Genomic DNA, 17,709 nt, shown 5'->3' on the forward strand with positions numbered 1-17,709 from the left:
ACAGCAGGGAAGACAACACAGTAAGAGCCTTTTTGGGAGAGCATGCTTTTTTCCTAAGTATAACAGCCCATGCTGACAAAGATCTCATTAATGACTTTTGGCTCCTGGGTTGGCATTTCACACTGGCGGGTCTGAGGCTTGCTGTGTTTACTCACCTATCTCCCCGGGGGTGGAGTGGGGGGAGGGGGGTGTATCAGTCTCCTGGGACAAACAGCATGCTGAGGTAAGCTCTGGGATGAGACCTGGCTTCAAAGCCTACTCTCCTGTTTACTAGCTGCATGATTTTCAGTCTCAGTTTCCCCAACTGTTTATATACATTCGTGGGGCTGTAGCAAAAACTGAACAACACAGTTATTCACCAACAGCCTGGCACAATGCCCACAGGAGGGCTCCCTGCTCCCTTCAACTCCTTTTCTTTGTGTCCCTGAAAAAATTAGCATGTTTTCCTGTCCGGGCACAGGGTTCACCTCTTTAGATCTCAGATCATAACGGTTGTCCTTGGGAGTCTCTGCCTGACTTGACATTCACTTCCTCCGGAGGCAGACCCTGGCAGGAAGAAATCCGGGGAATCTCAGGGCCAGCCCTGTCACATCTCTCATCATTGTGACGTCGGACAGTCTACCCCACCTGGTCCTATCTCCACTTGTGCTCCTGCCTCACTGGCCTCACTATGAGGTTGGCCTTTTTCCCTGCCCATGCAATGCTCTCCTCTCGTAGCTGATTCCCGTATGTTGGTCCAGCCCTGACACAGGCCCAGGGATCACCCTCCAGGCATAGCCAGGCGTCTGCCCCTCGCCTAGAGAGCAGGGGCCACGTCTCACTGCTCGCTGTTCCACAAGCAGCAGAGACTCCAGCACACAGCAGAGGCTGGCCAGAGCTGGTGGGGTGAGAGGGACACCGTGCCAGAGGGCCCAATACTGGGACACGTTCTTAGAAGTTCTGTCTTGAGGCCAAGAAAAAATTTCCTAGGATGGAAGTACTCCAGGAAGCCGAGGCAATGACAAATGAGCTGAGCACAGACAGTCTCCAGAGACGCCTGGGACTCCAGAAGCCTTCACACGCTCCTGCACGCTCCTCATACCCTTCGAGCAGTTTATGTGAATGGGCCTGGACAGGGTGTAGACAGTGGATTCCAGACTCGATGGAAAGGAATTGCTGCAGGAGGACAGACGAGAAGACAGAGTGAGAACGAGGGAGAAAGGAAGCCTGAGATGTGGAGTCCTGGTCACGGGGAAAAACAGTCGCACACACTGCGGGTGCTGGGGATGGAGCGCTGTGTGTGCGCACGGCTCCAGCCGCCCCTGCCCGACGCCCCTCATCCCTGGACTCAGCATCTGGGACTGACACCCTGACTGATTTGTCACCGACTAGACCACAGCCCCTTGAGGGAAGACACTACGTCACACTGAAGGTTCTATCTACAGCGTCTATTATAGCACAAACCTTAGGCCTGCCAATTACTAGCTCTGGGATCTTGCCAAGCCACTTAAACTCTCTAAGCCTCAATTTCCCAGTCTGTAGAGTGGAGCTAACAATAATCTCTATACCCAAGGAGGGGAAAACGAGCCCTTACTTAGCCCAGGGCCTGACAGTACTCAACAATGGTTAGGTAGCAGTCGTATTATAAGGTAGACATCAAGCAACTGGGGGTAAGAGAGAAGAATAAACATTCAAACAAATGGCAAAATTATGTAATCAAAATGTAGCAAGAATACATCCGAATTACTGTCAGAGCAGTAAGGAGAGAAAGCACTTAATTTTGCCTGAGCCTATATAGAAAATTTCAGAGAGGAGATTGGTGACACGTGGATTAAAGTCTAAGGAACTAGAATGGGTCAAAGGAATGGCATGTACAAAGGCACAGAGGCAAGCCAGAGAATCCGGTGTGTTCAGGAACTACAAGTCTGGCTACAAGCAGAGTCTGTGCAAAGCAGTGGCGGTGACACAGCTGGAAGAGATTGGTAAGAGCCAACCATCCCTGCATAGCCTGCCTAAGAGACACGGAAGAGCCACCGGAGGGTTTTGAGCAGAAAACGAATGGCACAGGCACGCTGGTGGCTGTGTGGAAGGTGGAAAAGGGGGAAGGTTGGAGGTAACACAGGACAGTGATTTGGGTTGGGGGGAAGGGAACAGAGATGGGGGTGGGGAAAGAGGGAAATGAAGTAAGCCGGGTGAAGGATCCAGGTAGAGACAGTCTCAGAAAAACGGTGGCTGGCCCTTGGCACTCCCCACGGCTCCTTCATATGAAGTATGGGTCTAGGAGTTAGATAAATCATCTTCTCTCCACATTTGCTGCCTTACAGTTGGTGCAACAACAGAGGAGCATCAATATGGAAAATTCCAGCTGGAAGCTTTAACCAGAGTGAGCAGGCCCAGAGGTCACAGTCACCACGGAGGACGGACAAAACCACCTACGACAGGCCTGGGATCAAGGCCAGCACTTCCACTCCCGTGCAAACCTGGGTCCCAAGTTCCAGCGACAGAACCTTTTAGGTGTGCTTTTTTTAAAAAAAAAAATTTTTTAAGGTTTTTACAGGAATCCAAGGTCTTCCAAGTACTTCAGAGGAATGACTTGTATCTTGTTTGTTCTTAAAGAAAAAAAGATAGTCTCTTTGCCTTCCATGTCTGTGTGCAGACAAAAAAGATGCAATGACTCACTAAGTCTCTAGGGTCCCAGAAGTTGGTCGGTCTGTCTGTCTTTCTAACACACACACATACACACACACACACACACACACACACACACACACACACACATTCCCCATATCCCTTACCCCTAACCCCCCGCAATAGGAACACATTACTATCCTGTGAAAGGAACTGTATTCTAATGGCCTTGGGTGTAGGTGAAGCGGGCAGGGAAAAAGCCATACATGACCATTCCTGCTAAACAAAAATGGTTGCCTCTGCTGCTTCCTACCTTGGTTTCAAACTAATTAGACAGAGCTAATGAGTAGGCAGCAATAGTGCTTGATTCAGCTGTTCCAGACCCAAGTGTTGTTTTACTTATTAAAAATAAAGACACCCAAGGGCTCAATTTGGTAAAAATGCACACAGAGAGGCACATTTCCTTTTTTAAAAATGTTTTGTATTAAAAAACGGTATCTGTTTAATAAGTACCAAAAATCAAATGTCCAACAGAAAGATCCCTGGCAGCACCTGTGTGCACTTTCAGACGTGTCTTCAAAGAACATTAGAGACAGAATCAGAAGACCTGAGTTCTATTGTCAGCTCTGCCATTTACCGGCTGCGTGATCCTGGGACAAACACATAAGACCCTGAGCCTGCTTCCTCAGTATCAATGGGCATAATGCTCACAGAGTCTGGGGGAGAGGATGTAACTGGAAGTGTTCTGCAAACTAGAAAGCACTTTGTCAACACCCACTCGGTGAACCAATATTTACTGAAGGCTTATTAGGTGCCAGGCACTGCCCCCCTTAGGCTGTTCCACCATCACCAACAATGTGCCTCTGCAGCTCAGTCACTGGGTGTCAATTTCAAATGCAGCCTGGTCTATGGTCTCAAGCAACACACCCGTTCACCCAGTGTTTTTCCTTATCGAAGCATGAGTCACTTGCCTCCATCAGGAGATACTTAATGACGTCTCAGCCCTGGGACATGTAAGTACAAATGATGATGGGGACAGGGGCCTCCTGCCACCTCTGCTGCCCCAGAGGGCCTAAACTTGAGAAGTTTCCAGAACCTTCGTCTCCATAACCACAGAATAAGATGATTCTCACGACCAAGGCCAAGGCAGGTGAACAGATGGCTGTGTCCTTCTGATGTTAGAGAGCCTGGCTCCATGTCCTCCCCAGGTGACCTTCACCTACAAGCTCAGCTCGAGCCCCAGCCTAGCCCTGACCAGTCAGTCCTGTGCTCAGTTAGGAAAGGCTTAAAGCATCTGTGGGGACAGAGTCTCAGAGAGCATTTTCCAGGCTCTCGGCCACACGTGGAAAGGTGCTGACTCGGGTAGTAGATGGTCATCAGCTGTAACCAGTTGGCCATTGGCCACTGATATAAGTGCCGTGGCTGAGCTAGCAAGTGTGGACGGAGGATTGCAGATCATGTGGATCCTACATCCTGTAGGATGACATTCATGACATCAAGGGTAATACAATAACAGGTCTGATGGCCATTCCAGAAAGAGTTCCAAAATTGCTTTAAATGGTAGAGTAGGTGCTGGCATCGGTGCATAGCTTCCCAAGGGGAGTATTTCGAAGATGACGGTACTGATATTCAGCAATGAGGTGTGTAGCACTTTTTCTAGGATGAGTTCACGAAGTTAATTGTCTGACTTCGTACAACACCAAGGGAAGTGATGAGCTATGATTCAGTCTTCGTCTCTTGCATTAATTGGCTGTGTGACCTCAAGTAAGTCACTCTCCTTACCTGGGTCTCTTTATCCTCCTTTGTACAGGGACAGGCTTCGATCCGGTGAGCCATCTCTGAGGACCTTTGTATGCCTTACATTCAGCAATTTCCTTGCTACTCAAAATGTGGTTCTCAGACCTGCAGAATCAGAATCTATATTTTAACAAGATCCCTAAATGAATTGCATACACACTGAAGTTTGAACACCACAGTTCTACAGCTCCTCAGAAAGACCCACACCGACCTGGGGCATGACATCTTCTGCAAGAAGCTGGAGGAAGAGTCTGTCACAGGATTTTACTGAATGTGATTAGAAGCAGCTGGCCATATTAAGGACTGGAGAGAAATGCTGTAAGATCCTTTTAAACTCAGCTGCGATCCATAAAATATCTCTCAAGTGCTTAGAGTCTTCTAAATTTGAAGTCTTTAGATAAAATGACTTAAAAAATACTAATTATGCACGGAAGTCTAACCATGAACCAAGCATTAGTGAATCCACAGCGCCTTCTGGACGGGCACGCTGCCAGCAGGCCCTGAGCAAAGCTCTACATCAGCAAGGAGGTCACCTCTGGAACCACAGCACTTCTCCCAGCCCCACCTGTCTCCTGACTGGCCCTTGCCCACCAGGACTTCAATCTCGCTTGGCGTCCCACAGACAAAACCACACTTAAAAGAACGTTGCCTGGACCCACACAGCAGGGCAGAGGCAGGAAGAGACCCACACAGAGTCAGGCCCACGGAGCAGAAAGGGAAGAAAGGGAGGAACCTGTGCCGAAGTAACACACACTTAAAAACCTTGGCCTTGCTCCTATATCCAGGGAGAAGATCGGGTCTGGCTTGGTGACCATCCAGTTGAGAAAGTCTCCTTCAGCCAATGAGGCTTTGGGACAAGCAGAGAAAACATCCGAAGCCCTGGGTTCTAGTCCTGGCTCTACAGTAATGTGCTGTGTCCCTGGAAGGCACCTCCTGCCATCCCTTCCCCTCCAGGAGAGTGTCACCACTTGCTCCTCTGACTTGGGATTCCACCACACACTGTAGAATTATTCATCTTTGTCTGCAGCGCCACCTCACCCACGGTGCCAGGGCTACATTGCAACTGCTGTTTCTCCAGCGAGGAAGGGGTACGAGGGAGGAGGTACGGGAGGGGAAGCCTGGACTTGTGACTGTGCAGGTCACCCGCACGGTGGCAGGGAGCTCTTTCGAAGGCACTCGGTGTCACAGTGCCCATGTTCTATCCGAAGCACACTGTGAAAAACTAACGTGTAACCCTCAGAGCCACGCTCCGAACTCCCCACTGCACCTGCCAAGGGCTCCTCTTCCACCTTACGGATTCAGAATCGCACAATCACTACATACGTCATCAGGAGGGTTTCTGACCACCTGATTTCTCCAGCCGACTCTGACAGCAACCTCAAGTGCAGATCTGACTATACAATTCTCTGTAGGCCATTCGCTATCGCTATACTCCGTCTCCAAAAATAAATCTTCAAGGTCTCCAAATCATATACTTAACCTAAAGGAGCAAAGTGACAGGACTCCTGCTTACCTCCTGATTATAACTCTTAAATAATCCTGCTCTTACTGAGGTGGGGGGTGCGGGCAAGACAGCGCTGAGTACCTGCTGAATGGACTACGGCCAGCCCAGGCCTCCCTCAGGGAGGTGTGAGGGCTGCCTTCATGAGTCCCCGCAGAGAGCTGGCGCCGGTGGGCCTCTAGGAGGTACCTTCTCCTAGGGAGCCTTCTCTGACCATCAATGTAGCCTTAGGTGCCGCCTCCACCCTCCCCCACTCATCTTGCATGGCACACTCTTATCTGTCATCTTTGTGAGGACAGGACGCCAAAACTTGTCCCTGTACCCATGGTGGCCTGCACACAGGAGTCACTCGATAGGCATTTTATGACTGAATGAATGAATGGACCAACCCATGAAAAACAAACAAACAAGAACCAAAGATCCTTTACTCAGTTTTATCAACGTCAGTCAAGACCGCCCTTCACACCCGTTGTGAGCTGGGCCTACTTCTCAGTCCAGAAGCTAGAGCAGAAAGAGAAGACCCAGGTCAAATCTGGAAAAAACTGGGATTCAAAGCGGCTTCGAGTTTTTCCTGGACCAGGGTGCACTAACAAAGAGGCTCTTCTCACCTCCTTCACATTCTGCAATGTTGTGCTACTCTTTCTTACCAGAATTGATAGGTCGCAAATTTACTCTTTAGAAACTGGATACTGTTTATATTTAAGTTATTAAACGCAATGGGAAAGTACTCAGCATATAGTCACTGTTTAAATTAACATTTGTTGAACCTCACTCTATGGAATTCTATTGCTCTCTGTCACGAACTAGGAAATCTGCAAATAGTGGAGTTACAGAGCCACTCTGGGCCACCCACTTTTGTGACTATAAAAGCACTTAAGTAAGGAAAGCTGACTTTGGTGGCATAGCCTCTATTTTCCATCCACTTATATAACTCTGCATTGTCAAAGCGCACCAATAACTGGTACTGTCATCTCATGCCCCCAAGAAAAACCTCCGTTGGGGCTCTTTCTACATTTATTTTCAATTGCCAGTTCCCCAGAGGAAAAAGTCAAATCACTGACGCTATTTCCAACTCCATGCTCAAGGCAGCCACGCAGAGGATAATAGGGCAGCTCAGCTTTTGCTCTCTTTGAGAGAGGAAGACACCCCATGGCTGTGTGGGAAAGGCAGGACCCACGTGAGGACATTTAAAATACAGCCAGGAAACCCAAAACAACAGAAAGAGAAGCTGGAGGAAAAAGCTGTTTGGAACTATGCATCGTTCCAAGTAACATATTATGTTATTACATAAGCAACAAAGTGAGCTTTTAGAATTGCCATTCATTGACTATTTCATCCACTCATGTGTTCATTCAGCAAACGTTCACTGGGCACCCATTATGTGCCAGGCACTGCACTGAGCCGGCAGGGAGCATGAGAAGGATTCCTAGGAGGCAGAACATCAGTCCACAACGGCTCACTGACATTCTTGCCACACGAGCCTTCCTTCGGGTCTTTGCACCAGGTCCTTCCATGCGTCAGCGCAAGTCTCAGCTTCAGTGTCTCTCCCTCCAGGAGGACTAGACTAGGCTTGCCTGTTATATACTCCCAAAGTCTCTCCTCTTGAACACTCTGTATCCTCATATTACTTTGTCTTCCCCAATAAAGGGTAAGCACCATGTGGGCAGGGACTGCCTCTCCAGTAACTAGCACAATGGCTGGAATACAGGACTCAATAAATGTTCACTGAACACATGAATGAACTGGGGCTTATGGGCAAACTGCAGGCCCTTAAGTGTATAGGGGGATATGTGTGGGATTCGGAGCTGCACAGACCACACTTGAACCCCATTTAGGCTAGATCATCTTAAGCATCCCCATGATCTCCCTGAGCCTCAGTTTCCGCATCTGTAAAATAGAGATAATATTTAGAGCTGTGGTGAACATTAAATAAAATGATGTGACTAACGTGACTGGTACAAAATAGATGCTCAACAAATATTACCCCTTAGGCACCCCCTACTCTTCTATAGTAGAAAGAATTGCTAACAGTAAGGCAGGGCCCCAACCCTATAGAAACTTATCAACTTATCGAGACAGGAATAAGGCACAGGATCACAAGATAGGGCAGGTCAGGACAGAGGTAGCAGCCCAGTGACATCTTACTGATTCCCAGGCTCTGAACTTGAGCTTCTTCAATCTACCTGACTGGGTCCAGAACCAAGCCTGCAGTTGGAGATCAAATGGCTGCAGCTATGGGAGAAGATAGCAGAGACTAAGCCTATCCCTCATGCCAGAAAATGGCCTTTGAAGCACTCAGGCAAAAGCACACATCTCTTCCCCAGCTACACTGTCCATAAGTAAGTAAAGGGAACCCAAAGGTCTACAAGGGGCCTACCGTCACTGAAGAAGACCAGTGAGGGGAAAGGCAGAGAGGGCAGTGTAGGCCTAGCCTCAGAGGACGAGGCTCCAGTCTGAACTCTGCCATCTAGAAGATGGGTGCTTAGGGGGCAAGTCTTTCCCTTCCCTGAGCCTCATTTCACCATGGCAGAGGGAAGGGATTGGACTAGGATGGCATCTAAGGGTGGTTACATGCATCCGAGATTCTACACGCATGTCACTCACTCTCATTAGCGGGCAGAGGGAGACTCTAAAATCGTGCACACCGCTGATCTGACGCTCGGCTGCACTGTCAATTACACGGCGCATAGAAGGGTCAGAAGGAAGAGCTAACACGGTGTTTTCTGAGCCGCAGTCAGTCTCCCGAGTCAGCCCTGCACCTGTTCCTTCTGCATAGACAACTTACTAGACGTCACTGCAGGTACTCCCGTAAACACCTACCATTTATCACTTGCTTGGGTATTTCAGGTCGTCTTCTCTGTTTTTACGACTAATGAGAGTATTATAAAGACTAATCAATAAAAGTGCCCAAAAAATTTACCCAGAAAACAATCTTCTTTCTTTGTTTCCGTTCATAATAGCAATACCTTTAATGCATTACTGACCTGCACTGAAAATCAGACAAACACCAGAAGGGATCTGGAGACAAATACATGCCTCCTTCACAGACAAATAATGCCATAGAGAGTACTGTAACCCATTCATAACCCAGGGCCTTTTTCTTATGGAAACAATACTATAAATGATACTCAATGTCCGGGGCCGGGGCCTGCTGCATTGAAACAATAGCCACATACCCGCTAAGTACCTTTTAACAGTACCTTTTAAGGTATCCCAGCCGTTCTCCTCAGAGCTGGAGAAACTAGTGATAAAACACAATTTCTGTCCTTAAAATCTGAGGCTATAGATTAAGTGGTCCCTGCTGTGGAAGAAAAAGTGACAGACAGGAACCAGTCCATATGCCAGAAAATGGCCTCTGTGAGCACTTAAGCCAAATAATAAATTGCAGAACTTTGCCCAGTATCTACACCATAGAAGCCACATAACCCTGGGCCAGGAGTTTGCAAAGTGTGGTCCCAGGCCATCAGCATGGACCTGCACCCCTCCACCCCCACCCCCACCGCCACTATCAAGTTCTCAGGCTCCACACCAGACCTATAGAATCAGAAACTCCAGGGGTGGGGCCCAGCCAGCTGTTTAACAAACCCTCCAGGTGATTCCAATAAGTGCTTAAGTTTGAGAATCACTGCCTTGAGCATCCCAACTGCTGCATATTTGCAGTGAAAATGGTAGAAAACGAAGTTGTCCGTTAAACCTAAGAGAAAAACAAGCACATTGGGTAAGAAATTGGTTTTTTAAATGACCTTAATGTTAGTATTTTGGAAGAAGCAGGTTTATTAGAGGCAGAAGGGAGAGAGAAATGCTGGTTCTGATGCAGAAGGAAATGTGGAGCCTCTGAAGCTTAAGGCCCCAGGCCTTTTCCTGTGTGGTACTTTCTTTCCAAATATAGGCCTTTTCTGTCCCTTCAGCTGAGAGCTCATCACTTCCGAGGGTGTTCCCACACCTTCAGTAGCGGGGCTCTCAGACTCAGCAACCACAATTAAGGTTGCTTAAAAAAATTTTTTTAACTCAAAAATAGAAGGAGGGTGGAAAGTAAAAAAGGAAGGAGCAATAAATGTTGTAACGTCACTAAATTTAAAAATGAAGGGAGAATTAAAAGAGAGAGAAAAAAATATGTGAGTACATAATGAAAAAGAGATTGTTTAAAGTAGGATTTGCTGAGCTCTGAATAACAAAAGAGAGAAGAGGAGGACAGGATCAAACCAAGGAGAAAAGAGGTAGCGAAGGGATACTGGCACATACCTTGGCCTCTGCCACCAGGTGGCAAAACCAACCCAGCACAGCTGGGTTGCCCTCCAAAAGCTTTTGTTTTGATTTGTCTTTTCTCATTTTTCGTTATTACGTTGGGGGTGAGAATGGAGATATAGAGTAACTTCAAGTTGGGTGGCTGAGAGCAGGGAGAGCACACTTAGCGATGTATTGTTTCTATGCATGTTAATTCAGTCAGTGACCTTAATTAAGAAATACCATTATATTTTACAATGTGAGAGCAACCACGTAATAAAAAGTGCCCACGATGATAAAGATAATACATTAACATTTTACTGCAACTAAGTTTTAAGATAATACATTTGATTTTAAAATACCTCTTTTCCTGGAATAAAACTCAATATCAAGTTAGGTCTAATTTTATGGACCAAAATGCAATTTTCGTCCAGCACACCACAAAACGTTAAATACCGAGGAAGACAGTAATAATGAAAAGTCTGCTGTAGTGTAACAGCAAATTTCCTAAAGAGATGATTTGAGGTTCTACAGGTCACAGAGGAAGACACAGATGGTTAATCATAAATCCATCTAAAGACAGTTCATTTCCATCATCTCTCATTTTACATGGAAGCTTAAACAACTCTCTGGGCTTGGAAGGTTGTAAATGTAATAATGTTGTTCCAATTCACTACTAGTTCCTATTGATTTTCTCTCATTTCATCTGTATTGATTAATGTCATCTTGTGACATTCAAATAGCAAACTGAGGAAGACAAAGATATGCATGGAGTAGTGCTCTACGCATGGAGTTGGCTCTATGCATGGAGTTGGCTCTATGCATGGAGTTGGCTCTATGCATGAAGTTGGCTCTATGCATGGAGTAGTGCTCTATGCATGGAGTTGGCTCTATGCATGGAGTTGGCTCTATGCATGGAGTTGGCTCTATGCATGGAGTTGGCTCTATGCATGGAGTAGTACTCTATGTATGGAGTTGGCTCTATGCATGGAGTTGGCTCTATGCATGGAGTTGGCTCTATGCATGAAGTTGGCTCTATGCATGGAGTAGTGCTCTATGTATGGAGTTGGCTCTATGCATGGAGTTGGCTCTATGCATGGAGTTGGCTCTATGCATGGAGTTGGCTCTATGCATGGAGTAGTACTCTATGTATGGAGTTGGCTCTATGCATGGAGTTGGCTCTATGCATGGAGTTGGCTCTATGCATGAAGTTGGCTCTATGCATGGAGTAGTGCTCTATGCATGGAGTTGGCTCTATGCATGGAGTTGGCTCTATGCATGGAGTTGGCTCTATGCATGGAGTTGGCTCTATGCATGGAGTAGTGCTCTATTGAGAAGAGTCCTAAACTGGAATCAAGACACCTGGGCTCTCTCTAGTCCTTGCTCAGCCACTACCAGTCATCATCCCTGAAAAAGGCACTTCATCTCTCTGGGCTTCGGGCTCCTCATATATAAAATGACACAAAAATATTTACCACAATTCACCAAAATGTTACAATAAACTGATGACAAAAGAAGAAGTTATTATGAAATAGTATTTAGATTCCCCTAAATTCAAGTCAAATAAGCAAACAACCCCTCTCCTAAAGAACTACTTTTCAGGTTTTTTTTTAAGATTTCATTGGGGAAGGGGAACAGGACTTTATTGGGGAACAGTGTGTACTTCCAGGACTTTTTTCCAAGTCAAGTTGTTGTCCTTTCAATCTTAGTTTTGGAGGGCGCAGCTCAGCTCCAGGTCCAGTTGCCGTTGCTAGTTGCAGGGGGCGCAGCCCACCATCCCTTGTGGGAGTTGAACCGGCAACCTTGTGGTTGAGAGGACGCGCTCCAACCAACTGAGCCATCTGGGAGGCAGCTCAGCTCAAGGTGCCGTGTTCAATCTTAGTTGCAGGGGGCGGAGCCCACCATCCCTTGCAGGACTCGAGGGATTGAACTGGCAACCTTGTGGTTGAGAGCCCACTGGCCCATGTGGGAATCAAACCGGCAGCCTTTGGAGTTAGGAGCATGGAGCTCTAACCGCCTGAGCCACCGGGTCGGCCCCCAAACTACTTTTAAAAGCTTTTAAAATTAGGCAAAGAAAAATATGCTGTTTTAGGGATCACAAATCTCAAGGCGGGAAAAGTGGAAAATAGTTCTCAATGTTGTTGAATCCTCAAATTTTGGTTGATCAAAAGAAGTGTCTTTGGAAAAATCGAGTTTGATTAGTCCCAAATGATGCTAGAGTTACCACAGCAACAGATGGGACCATTCAGTTGGAGCAATCAATAAGAGACATCAACAAGTGGCTCTGCTTTTCCTATGACAGCCACAGAAACTTTCTACTAAAGGTTGTATATCAATATTGTACTTCTCTGAAACATACAGTTTCAAAATGCTCATGGAATTAACAAGATTCAAGTGATTTTCAGAATAAATTTTTTAAAATAAAAAATAAAAAACTAGGATTTTAATTGTTGATATCTTTGAATGAAAGGTATTATCTGCATACATATGTCCAGGAAGGAATACCAATCAAATGAGTCTACAGACAATTTACTCTGCATGTTTCCTTAGCTGCTGTATTAATAAAAGGTAATATAATACATGGTAAATATGTACTCAACAAAACAAGAGCTTTCAATCTCTCTATTAGTAGATACTCAAATTCAAACAAGCCAAACCATCCTTCAAATGATTCAGATCACAGAGTTAGACAAATATTAGCTTAGCTTGCTTCCCAGCTGGTAGTCCAGACAGAGTTCAATCCAGTTACAGATACTGGAGAAAAGAAACTGCCTATGTCATTTATCTTTAATTCACTGTCCCGTTGAACCCACATATCCTCCAGGTAAGACCCACAGCTTAGATATTAGTTCTACTGTTAACTAACAATGGTTGACTTCAATGTGATGGGACTAGCGGGAGGGCCGTGACTGGGGCAATCTTAACATAAAAAGGTTCATAAAGACCTTTCATCCTCTGGCAATTTCAAAGCAAATAGATCTTTAGGCTTCAAGCTACGTAACATTTGTAGCCATGAAAGAAAAAGGAACTAGAGACCAAGATGTATTGAGGAACCTCAACCAAATGAGCTTCTAATAAGATCACATACCCAAAAAATTTTATCCTGATTTTATTGTTGTAAAACAATAACTGAAATTATTTGCAGAAAGAAAACTTCATCCACAAGTCTATTATCTAACACCACATCTTTTTCTCATGATTCAACATTCCCTTCAAATCCACCTCTGAGCACAAACAGAATTTTATCCTGAGATATGTACAAACCCAGTTCCCATTTCTCACTTAATCTAGAGAAAGGGTTTTCAAACCGTGTCCTATGGAACCTAGTGTTCCTTAGCTGAATTTCAGGAGCTACCAGAAAGAGAGGGTCTGCCAGCAGGCAGCCGAGTTGTAAGGCTTCATTCTCCCTCCCCCTGCTTCCTTTTCCCTGTTCTCAATTCAGTCAGAACAATTCCATTTTTATTTATTTTAGATTTTGAGATTCTGCATAAAATTTTATTTGAAAATACAAAAATCGTTCTAGTACTACTAAGCATTTAAAACTTAAGGCATAGACTCATGAAATTTTAGGGTTGGAAAGAACCTGAGAGAGCCAATGCTTTTATTTGACCAAGGCTAAAAGGAGACCCAAAGAGAAGAAAGGCTTGTCCTAGCTCACACAGGCAATTACAAGCTAGAATTCAATCCCAGGTCTCCTTACAAAGTCAAAGATTCTATTCCTATAGGACTGAACTATTCATTCACTCCTTCAATACATATTTATCAAATGCTACTATGTGCCAGGCACTGATTTAAGCACTGAGAGGTTAAAACTGACCAAAAGGAAAAAAAATGCTGCCCTCATGGCACAGTTTAGTAGAGGAAGATAGATAATAAACACAACAAATACACAGTATATTAGAAAGCAATAAAGCAAAGAAGGGGCTGGGGGCACCAGGATGGCAGTAGGGGGTCAGAGGTTGCAAATGGTGAATTTCCAAAGACCATCACCATTAGGTCTTTATGTACCTAATAAAAATATGGGTGTATATGCTATCACTCGCATTAATTCAGGCTCACTAATTCAGAGGAGAAAATAATCTAATGGTAAATCTGTCTGAAATTTTCCATGTCTCCACCTATTCTTTTTTAAATGGCATACAAAGCCAATTAAGTATATTACAATAAGCAGGGTGTTAAGATTCTTTGGTTAAAAATGTTAAACAGTACTTTAGAAGAACACAGGAGCAGGATATTAGTTGTTGCACTTGGCTCTAGAAGAAGCCAAGGATGTGGAGAGAGAGAGAGAGAGAGAGAGAGAGAGAGAGAGAGAGAGAGAGACAAGTGAGGAGATCTGGCTGCCAGGCTTATTCTACTGTGTGACACTGGATAAGATGATTAAGTTCTCTCAGCCTGTTTCCTTATCCGTAAAATAAGGGGCCGGCCATAGGAAACATTCTCTGAAGCTCCACGTATCGTTCAAGCACCAACGCCCTCTACACTCAGGCATCTGCCATTATACCTAAGTGATCAGCATAGGTATAAAGGATTAAACTGCAAACTTTAATAATTTGTGCCATATTATTAATAAATGTGTCAAGAACCTTTAAAAACTCTATATCCTTTGATCCAGGAATCCTATTTCTAGAAATCCTTCCTGAGAAGATAATCAGAGGTTTGAACAAAGAGTTAGGTACAAACATGTTGAGCACAGAATAATTAGTACCAAAAACTTGGAAACAACCTAAATTCCCAAAAATAATCACATAAATTGTGGCATATCCAAATAATGGAATAGTATTTTTTTAATGTGACATAGTTGTTTTAAAGAATATTCAATAATATGGGAGAAATGTTCCCAATGTAATTACAGGTAGATAATTGATATACAGCAAACATACTATATATAATATCTTGTTTTTTGTGTTTTTTTAAATATATATATATATATATATATACATATATATGTGTGTGTGTGTGTGTATATATATATATATATATATATATATATATATATATATATATATATATAAAAGCATTAGAATGTTCTAAGTGGTTTTCTCTAGGCTGTGAAATTATGGCTGATTCTGGTGTTCTATACTTCTACAAATGAGCATGCACTGCGTTTGTAACCAGAAATTATAAATTATTTTTTAAAAATACCTGTCCTACCTATCTCCCACAGTAGTGATAAAAATGAAGGATGAGCTTTCTAACAATAAAATGGAATCCCCAGGGAGATGGTTCAAGCAACACTGTGTGACCACATGGCCCCGACTAGGTCAGACTTTAGGAACCTGGGATTCTAGAGGCTCCTGGGAAATCCCTCTACTGCCCACAGAACGTGTCCTGCACTGTTGGCAAGGCAGGGCTGGCTGGGTTGGTGCCCGCCTTCCTGCCTAGCGAGCGCCCTGACGATCAGTGTTATGTACTATGCAGGGTAATACAAGCCGTCAGTGGCCAAGCAGGAGAGATCCTCTGGGGACCAAGCCAGCAAACAGTGGCCCCTGTGCCCTTACCAGCTGCCAGCACCCCCGTGGGAAGGACCCTTCTGCCCAGCAAACATGTCGCTGGGACCTCTGCTACTGGCTCTGGGATACAGTGCTCATCGTTTGTTTAGCCAACCATGCGTTTTAAAAGACAATATCCCTGTGTGGCGGTTTGGCTTGGTCACAATACAGTATAAGCAGCTTAACTTATACCTATGGCCCTGCAGGCCCAAAGCTTATGATAGACGGGAAGGCTGAGTGTCAAAGGACAGTGATTTGTCAAAGGCCACACTGCAGGTAACTGGCAAGCGGGTCTAGAACCTGGGTGTCCTGAGTTCCAGTTTAATGTGCTACATTCCAGAATCCCTGGTGCTCTAGGGACTCTAGACCGCTTATATTAGAAGGGGCCCCAGACTCCTCCACCTCCTGTGGTCTCTTTGCTTAGGATCACAGGAGACTTCGGTTGTTATTTCAAATTGTCAGTGACTGAATGTCATGCAGGGTCTCAGCTCCCACTCCCCGCACAAGAACACAGGACATGGTGAGGCCAAAAGGGAACACCCACGGAGCCATAGATAGGGGAGTTGTACCACTATAGTCTCACTGGCGGCTGGGTTGGAGACACAGGAAGCAGGAGCCACACAATCTGCAGCCTGCCGTCTGCTTCTCTGCCAACAAACCAACCAACGTAGCCACGGCAGTTATATCAGTGGCTGTGGGGACACAGCCCCAAAGAGCAGTTTCCAGGCTCTCGGCCTCACATAGAAAGGTGCTGGCTCAGGTAGTAAATGGCCATCAACTGTGATTGCATGGCCATCAGCTGTGGCTACTTGGCCGTCAGCTGTAACCAGTGAGCCATTGGCCACTAATATGACTGCTGTGGCTATGCTAGCAGCAAATGGGGGTTAACAAGAAGATGGTGGCTGAGCTAGCAAGCGCGGATTGCAGTTAGCAGGGCAGATTGCAGCTAGCAAGTGAGGTTGGTTGACAGAGAAGCTGAAGGCAGGTTGCGTATCGTGTGGCTCCTGCTTCCTGTGTCTCCAACCCAGGCGCCAGCGAGACTATAGTAATATGACTCCCCTACTTATGGCTCCATTGGTGTTCCTTTTTGGCCTCACCATGTCCTGCGTTCTTGTGCAAGGAGCGGGAGCAGAGACCCCGCGTGACACCCTGCACAACAGTGGCTAATGGCTAACCAGTAACAGCTGACAGCCATCTACTAAACGAGCCAGCATCTTTCCACGTGAGGCCGAGAGCCTGGAAACTGCTCTCTGGGACTCTGTCCCCACACCAAAACACGGAAGTAAGTTCATACTTGGCACTCAGGAGTAACTGACAGTGGGCAAACAGCACATGGTAGCAATGAGGGGTGAAGGAGACAGCCCCTGCTTCCTCAGGATGGGTGCCAGAGAACCAAGTTAAAGAAAGTGAAGGAACGCACCTTAACGCTAAGGAGATGCATGAACAAAGCCGCAGTCACCCATGCTGCTCACCAGAGGACACAGGAAGGGATGTTCGCGGGTATCAGAGAAGGCCGAACTGGTGGAACATGAGAGTGTTAGGAAAAGACAACCCTCTTCTGCCTTGGTCCTCCTTAGCTTGGCTGCAGCCTTGCTCGCATCAGAGAGTGAACCACGTGGGACAGCTCATCACCAATGTGAGAAGCACTGAATAGGTGAATGCTGCATTCTAGACGCCCTCATTAAGATGGTGGCACTATTACCTGGGGAAGGGGCAGGAGTCCGGTGATTTGCTGTACGCCTATTTTCCCTACGATTCCGTACTTTTACACTCTCAGAAAACAAATGATAAAAGAGTGGGTGGTGGGACAGAGACAGGAGGAAGAGGAAGTGGCAGGCCAAAGACAAATCGGATGGAAGATTAGGGTGGAGGAAAGAAGTAAGAGTAAAAACGCATCCTTTCATAGGAAACAAGTTAGACGACAAGCCAGGAAACATAAGAGTTTTTTTCTTTCTAACTTGAAAAGGAAGGTGGATGTCACCATTCTGATTTCTACCGGTCCACCAAAATGTCTCCACTTCCCTCCCTAGCCCATTGGCTTCTGAGGTCATGAAATGGCAAGGGAAGTCAGGCAAAAGCACTGAGTGTGGA

General features: G+C 45.7%; 1 protein-coding gene across 13 annotated transcripts in view; it reads right to left on the reverse strand.

The window, feature by feature from the left end:
• SERGEF (secretion regulating guanine nucleotide exchange factor) overlaps positions 1 to 17,709 on the reverse strand; it is a 194,543-nt gene that overhangs the window by 110,183 nt on the left and 66,651 nt on the right. The window lies entirely within an intron of this gene.

This window comes from Rhinolophus sinicus, chromosome 14, assembly GCF_057876585.1.
Source record: "Rhinolophus sinicus isolate RSI-liver-muscle chromosome 14, RSI-T2T, whole genome shotgun sequence".
Taxonomy (NCBI): Eukaryota; Metazoa; Chordata; class Mammalia; order Chiroptera; family Rhinolophidae; genus Rhinolophus; species Rhinolophus sinicus.